This window comes from Teleopsis dalmanni, chromosome 1 (assembly GCF_002237135.1).
Source record: "Teleopsis dalmanni isolate 2A chromosome 1, ASM223713v2, whole genome shotgun sequence".
In the NCBI taxonomy this organism is placed as follows: Eukaryota; Metazoa; Arthropoda; class Insecta; order Diptera; family Diopsidae; genus Teleopsis; species Teleopsis dalmanni.
The window spans coordinates 10,541,687-10,549,689 of record NC_051846.1 but is presented as its reverse complement, the minus strand read 5'-3'; the positions used below and the strand labels follow the sequence as shown (position 1 = coordinate 10,549,689).

The 8,003-nt window shown below is 26.2% G+C and overlaps 1 non-coding gene across 1 annotated transcript; it reads left to right on the top strand.

Annotated features, from left to right (window-relative positions):
• Nucleotides 1–7,810: 7,810 nt before the first annotated feature.
• Trnam-cau lies at nucleotides 7,811–7,883 on the top strand. The gene has a single exon. It is a non-coding gene; the product is annotated as a tRNA-Met (tRNA).
• Nucleotides 7,884–8,003: the final 120 nt, after the last annotated feature.

Below are 8,003 nucleotides of genomic sequence, written 5' to 3'. Positions count from 1 at the left end.
GCTGTGCTGTTGCTGGTTCTGGTGCTGTTGTAGTTGATAATGATAAATGTATAAATGTAGAAGATGATGATGCTGATGCTGATGACGATGACTATATGACGCTTACAACTATGACGATGATGACGAAGCAAACGTTGATTGTGTTACACATTTCGTAATGAAATATAAAACTTAATTTTTTAGATGCATTTTATAAGATACAAAATAAAATAGTTCGTAAAAAAGCAGTGAAAGGTAACTGAACTCAAAAGAGGAAATATTATATATGTGTAAAGGTGGGCAGATATAATTCCTAATAATAATGCTTAGATGACTGACATTATTTTACAATTATATATATAAAAAAAATATTAAGTACATATAAAGCATTCATAATATCAGGTCACATATATCTAATTTCAAAAATAATGATTTCATATCTAAAGATACATATAAAACGTATCTCTAGCGTATATAGTAAAATACATCGAAGTATTGCTAATTTATAACCAAATGTATTAACTAAGATACTCAAGTGTATCTAACTAACGGTCTCATATCTTTTAGTTCTACATTATTGAAAACTGGGCGTAGTAGATATGTGATTACTAATAAAAAAAAACATAAAGCAATTTGTGCCCGATACAATTTTAAAAGATAATTTCAAAGTTTTTTCTTTGGAGTAGTTACTTAACGTGTTCTTTTTTGAAAATAACTTAATATTTAAAAGAAAAAGCTTGTTAGTTTTTATTTGGAAAACCTCTCTCTAGCCACTTTGAGGGTAACACAATAGGCAAGAGATATCTCCGAATAGCAGCGCTTGCAATTATATCAGCAAACACCATCTCAACCTAACATAACCTTCATTCTGAAAATTTGGATATGGTGGTTTTTTTAGCAGGTTTATGGCGAAAACAATGGACGAAACGATGTATACGATTTAATATGACCAGCATGGGTACAATAAGAATATTGTTAAGGAACGGAAGATTAACCACAGTATTGATTTTAATCGATTTTCATTTAGTGCATGGGGAACTGACGATATTGGTTAAAAGAACAAGAAAACCTCTTTAGAAACACCTTCAATGTTAACCGATAAAGATATCAAACAGTGTCGAAATCGAAATGGGCCTGCAATCCCACCAAATACAATTTGGATTTTATTTGTTACGAGTAAATAATCTTCAGCGAATTCAGGGAAGAATGTGAAAAAAAGAGTATGGTATTGATTCAATCCAAAAGTGTTGTGTTCCAACCCGACAACGTACGGCAAAATGACAGGTCTTGACTGAAATTTAATATTAAACAAATAATATCACTTAATTTACAATTTCTTAAATCAAACATTTATCTCATAATAATGTTTATTCTATAATAAATGTCGTAAATATTATTTAGTATAATAAATTATGTTATAATCCAAAATTAAAATGTTTATCATTCATTGCTAAATTTTTGCATAAATCAAAATAAAATTTAGTACATAATTCCAAAGAGTTTTGATTACTTTGATTACTTTTTTACTCTAATAAATATGTCGAGCTATATGAGTTAATAATTCAACTACTTAATTATTAACTTATTAACTTAATATTGTTGAGCAAGAAACTTTCTCATATAAAGTGATAACCACGAAAACCACAAAATTATTTGATAATTATAATAAATTTCTCAATGTCGTCAACAGATATGCGTTGATATATGGTATTAGCTATACTTGTATGTACCTGCATACATATATGGATAGGAGGGCACGTTTGATAAACAACATGTACAAGACACGTCACGCACTGAAGTCCCAAATTCAAAGAGAAAAGTAAATGTTTGCCATGGATTTAGAAATTGGAATGCATAATTAATATTGCAGCTCCCATAAATGTTTGGAAGCATTACTTATTTTTGTATATGTCACATGGTGGGTGTAAAATGCTTGATTTGGAATGCATGCAATATCATGTTTATAAGACATAATCAGCGTAAATAGTAAACGAAATAAAAATATTAAAACACGTGACTTTATATCATTACAGCAAAAAAAAAAAAACTTTTATTTAATAAATGTTTATATGGCAACACTTGTTAGACGAAAACAAAAACGATTTCTTAAAACAATTTTTAGAACTTTCAGTCCTACAAGAACAACATGAAAGCCAATATTTTTTTTTTACTAGTGATTTTGGAAAATTGTTCACACATATTTCAATTTAGTTGTACATTGAACATATTTGAGTTCTCAGAATTACAACGAAACACAAAAATAGTTGAAATCGTAAAGATACTCCAATCAAGAACAAAAACAAAAAAAATACATTTGAGAATACCTTACAATTTTATCAACAAAAATACCAGCACTTTTCTGTTTGGAAATCTATGAGGCTATGAGGCAATATTGGAGCCGTTTCTCCATTGAGCACAAATATATCTATACGTTCTTGCAGCTGCTAAACGTGTGCACTTTATGCTGTGTTGAAATTTTCAAGTATCTGGTCGCACAAAATGAATACTTCTCGCTCAAACTGAGATTATAGTTGCAGTGTATCGTACAAATGAGGATTTATACCATAATAAAATTGTGGCAAATGCAGGAGCTTATTAGTTGGTATTAATACCGAATATACACAAAAACTGGGTCAATTAGTTGCACTTCAAGTAGATATTTTGATATTTGCTGAGAAATTGATTTTTTTTATTAAATTTCAATTAAAAAAATTTTTTCCATATATGCAATTGATACTTTTGTTATTTTTTATTGTTTACTATTGCAGTAATTTTTCATAGTTTTTTTTTTCTATTTTTTGTTGGTGACAATGTTGTCCATAAAAAGTAACTGTTACTTACCACGCTTTACTGCCCAAGCGCATCATTGCAACTTTTTTTCAGTGTATCAGTGCTAAAACACATTTGTTTGCAGATAAATTCTTCACTTAGAGTTAATTAATTTACCGCGAAGTTAAGTTTAAAAAGTGAAAATTCAGTTAGTCTTGCGACAATTTTGTAAAACAGTAATTTGTTTAATTGTTTAATTAGTCACAAAATTGCTACACTAAAATAAAGCAATTTTTAAAGTGTTAATCAACTTCAATTAGGGAAATTGAAAATTACATTCGCAATTTGATTTAATTTACTTTAGGTAGAAAATAGCAATCAAAGTCTTAAATACAGAGTTAGGTGTGAAAATGTTATTGAATAATTATAAATAAATTGTATTTATTATAAAAGTTATAGTACTAATATTTATACTATTTATAATATTTGTACTATTTATATATTTATAATATTAAATCATTTCAAATGAAGAAGGAAGCAAGTAGTTATGAAGTTAATCTGAGTAGTTGTAATAATAAAAAAAAGCATAGAACATTAAATCCTAAATAACATTCAACATATCTGCATTAAAAAAACTGCTGATGGATAAACGTTTGGAAGCGACACAAATAAAAATATCCACAATTGATTAAAATCAGCCAGAATTACAATATTAAGACTTTGAACTACATATTAACAAGTGTCAACAGTAAAAAAGCTCAAAATATTCAAAACATACTTTGTGGAAGTATGCAAGTGTGAAGATCTCACATTTACTTTTAACTGTTACAGGATAATGAGATTTACAGTGCGGTTAAATCGAAGCTTACGGTTTAAGACTGGCACTACTACAACTTAAAAGACCAAGCTTCCGGTTTAAAACTGACTTGGTTCAGAAACGATTCACTTATATGCTCAATGGCACTACTACGCTATTTAGCTTAATGTTAATTGGTAACACTATGGACCCAAAGTTATTAAATATATACGAAAAAATACAACCCCATTTATCACATCTCTAACTGGTTTTAGTAAAGACTCGAAAGTACAAGCATGGCATCGTGGTGCCAATCGGTTCAACTTATGTCAACCTTTTTTGTAAACTTATGTTTACAGATACTCTTACTTCTCTGCTTCAAAACCACGACATTCTAAGACAAAATTATTTCTATTAAATGAAATCTAATAATTTCATAAATATTTTATGCAAATTTGAATTTTTTTTATTATAGTTTAACAATTAAAATTAACAAATCGTGTTCAGTTGCTCTCTACAGGCGCACCCTAAACTAAGTATTTTCCTGCAATAATTAAAAATATACAACTGTCCAGCACAACTGTTTGTAGTTCCTCATTGATGCAAAATTGCACAATAAATAATGTTTTAAGTTTGTTGCATAAGATATTGGAAAAAATAAAAGTTAACACTTTTTAAAGATTTTAATAAAAGACAGAAAAACATAATAATTTTTTTTTTGCAATTTTTTGTATTTTATATTCCCACAGAAGATTTTATTTTTTAATGGAACAAAAAATATGTTCAATTGAAAATAAATTGCATTAGTCATTATGACGAAATGTCCGTTTAAGTTTTATAACTGAAATTGACTTCAATGAGCAGCTGCTTTTATTGTGGCAAGCATTTTGTAATGTCAAAGTTAGTGTTTTTAAGTACACAGCAAATTTTAGAAAAAAATGCAAACATTCAAAAAATAAAACGCAAAGTTACTTTACATTTTATTTCATTAAATTTATAAAAATTGTCTATAAAGTGTCATGACAGCAACATTTCGACGACTATGAGGAGGAATAAAATTGCAAAGAACAAGGTTACTCATGGTCAAAGCTGGGCGATTAAACGTTTAACGATTTGCAATGTGTTGACGAATATTAAAAAAAAAATTAAATAAAATATAATATTAAAGTTTTTTAAATGAAAACCTTCACACATTAACTATTTTATGCAAATTTAAATTAATAGTTATTTAAATTGCTTCTTTAAGTATTAAAATTTAAGTAAGTAACGATGATCTCACAACAAATAGCGAAAATGTTATAGGATTGCCCTTACTATATAAAACTTAAAACAAAAAAAAAACTTACACTGAATGCAGACCGGGTTTTACGGACTACTTATATACAGTAATTATTTTACTTTAAAGTTTTATTAGTTTTTTATAAAATAAATATCATTATCTATTACCAATAAATTTCTGGAGTATTTGGTTTTTCATCTTTTTTTATTTTTTCACGCATATATTCTTTAATGTATTATTATTGAAACCATCCTTTATATACTCTGCTAATGTGACCATGGCTTTCACTTGATTATTATTATTAGGTATATTATGCTAATCTAAATCGTCTTAATCAAATTGTATAATTTTAATGCACTTAAGCATATTGGACGGTTTTGTTATAACCCATTTTTATTATATATTTTTATTATTATATTATTATAATATAATAATAATATTATAATATATATATATTATAATATAACGCAACGATCATGTTCCCAAGTTTGCTGCTACTTGTATTCGGGAACTCACAGACAATTTGATTACATGTTTTAAGAACCATTTCACAAAAGTGCCTCATATTGGTTTCTGAGGGAAGTATTTTATTTAAATAGAAATAGTGGCATCAGAAGCACGGTTGCCACTTATGGTAATTTTTTTCCGTTTGGTACTCTGGTACTCATGTTCAAAAAATGGTACATTTTCGGCGACCCAACTTTATTGTGGATATTGTATTGTTTTATACTTTTTGTACATTTTATATAAATTGTATTTTCTTATAAAAAGACAATAGAAAAATTTTGGACCTTTTTTTTCAGAAATGGTACCTTTTTAAACCAATTTTGATACAGAAAAAAATTTTCAAGTGGCAACCGTGATCAGAAGTTCAATGATAATTTAGAGAGTAACTTTTAATCCTGAGCGAGAAACGTATTTTATATCCAAACCGAATTACATGCAATCGGAAATAGATTTAAAAATTAGAACATTAAGGTTAAGCCAAAACAAAGCAGGTAATCACATTTTAGAGATCTCACGCTTCAGATTATTGTACCATAAAGAAAGAGACATGAAATAAAATGAAACTTAATATAAAAATCAAAAATTAATATTAATTACTTAATCATAGCGAAGTGTTGAAAGTAAAATACCTGTTTACAAAGCGGTACTAAAGCCTATATGAATGTAACATTCAGATGTACGTTTAACGCATCACGGCGCATAAAAAACTAAAATTTAAAAAAAACTATTAGTATTTTGTGAGTTATCAAGAAGACAAAAATATATTCCCAAAAGTACCATAAAAATTGCGTCTTGACTTTCAGTGAGTTTAGTCAATGGATCTTATGAGAATAGAAGGGTTATGAGCTTAGAGGATGATAATTGTTATTTTCCTAATTAGTTATACCGCTCTCACAATAAGAAACTCTCTAAGTACATATATTTTAAGTTTATAGAAATAAATAAATAAATTTAAATAAATTGACTTATATTTTTTAAAACATAGATTGTGTTGTTAATGAAATATAATGATATATGATAATATATATGATAAATATGATAAATATGATAATATATGATAATATGATATATGATAAAAATATATGATAATATTCTTTTAGTTTTATATGTATGTTAAGTAAAATTCAACGATACAATAAAATGTTACTTATAGTAGTAAATTTTTTATTGTATCCAAATTTTCTAAATCCCTGAAACATAAGAGATAATTACATCAATAAAATTATTTTATTTTTTCACGGTACTGCAAAAAAAAAATCAATTTTCCTCACAATAAAAAAACAAAGACAAGAAAACATCTCTTAATTATATTAGATTTATTTTATGTTGATGATTATTATACTTTTGTTGGGTTTGAGAAAAACTACACCTGGGTCTTACTTTATTACTACCATTACAATATGAAAAGTAAAAAACACAACTATCGTGACTATAAGTTCTTAATATTATTTAAACATGTTGTTGAACTTAGCAGCGACGGGATTTTAAAAATAAAAGCAAGATTATTTATTAAAGCTATAAAGGCAGTCATTGGAAATTAGTATAGTTTGTTAAATAAAATAAATTAAAACTAAATTAAAATAATAATAATTCATTAATAAATTATGTAAAGAAATTTTGCAAAATAGAGTTCATTTACTTCTTTGTGAGGTATTCTTCGAAATTCTAGAAAGTTCTTAATAAAAAATTATATTAAAAAATTAAATTAAATGCACGCATATACCTATTAAAAACAGTTAAAATAATAGCAATGATTCATTTTTTATTAAGTTTACTTGGTACATACTTGCATTCTTACAAGCGCATACAGGTATATATACATAACAATACTTTATACTTTAATATTCATTTTTCCAAATGTAAATATTTACATATTTTGCAGATAAGTATGAATCAATATAAAAATATATTATATTTTATGACAAAAAAAATAGGATTTTTGTTTTGATGTATATAGGAATGTGACAGTCCATACTTATTCATACCTTTAATAATGTATATATATAAAGTTATGGGTTCGCAATTGAAAAGTCTATTGACATCAAATTACTTTACGATATCGATAACAAAAATTCTGGTTTTCTAATATGTATTTTTCTTTCATACAATTAGCCTATTAAGAAAAGTAGAATCAGTTATTTTATATACAAATAAAATTTAATTTTAATTTTGCAATAAATATTTTTTATATATCCAATAAAAATGAATAGAAAGGAAAATATTCGCGTGATATAAATAATAATAATTTTAATGCAATTTAAAAAACATATAATATTAAAAAATTGCACATATTAATAAAACTTAAATCTATTGTTTTAAAACTCATATAAAAATTATAAAATTTTTATGTGATTTTATTGATTATAATATAAATACTTTTTTGATATCATAAAGATTATATCCAATTTAATTTTTAAATTATCGAAAGAAAAGTGTCTCAATTTTATTATAGAATTATTGTCATCGCTTATCTACATATAGCCTCGGTGGCGCAGTAGGCAGCGCGTAAGTCTCATAATCTTAAGGTCGTGAGTTCGAGCCTCACCCGGGGCATTAATTTTTTTAATACATTAATTTTTTTAAATACATATTTTTATTACTGTATTCTTAAAAATATATTGTGTCTCAATTTAAACATTTTGAGATATTTCCACATCAAAATCAACACTTCAG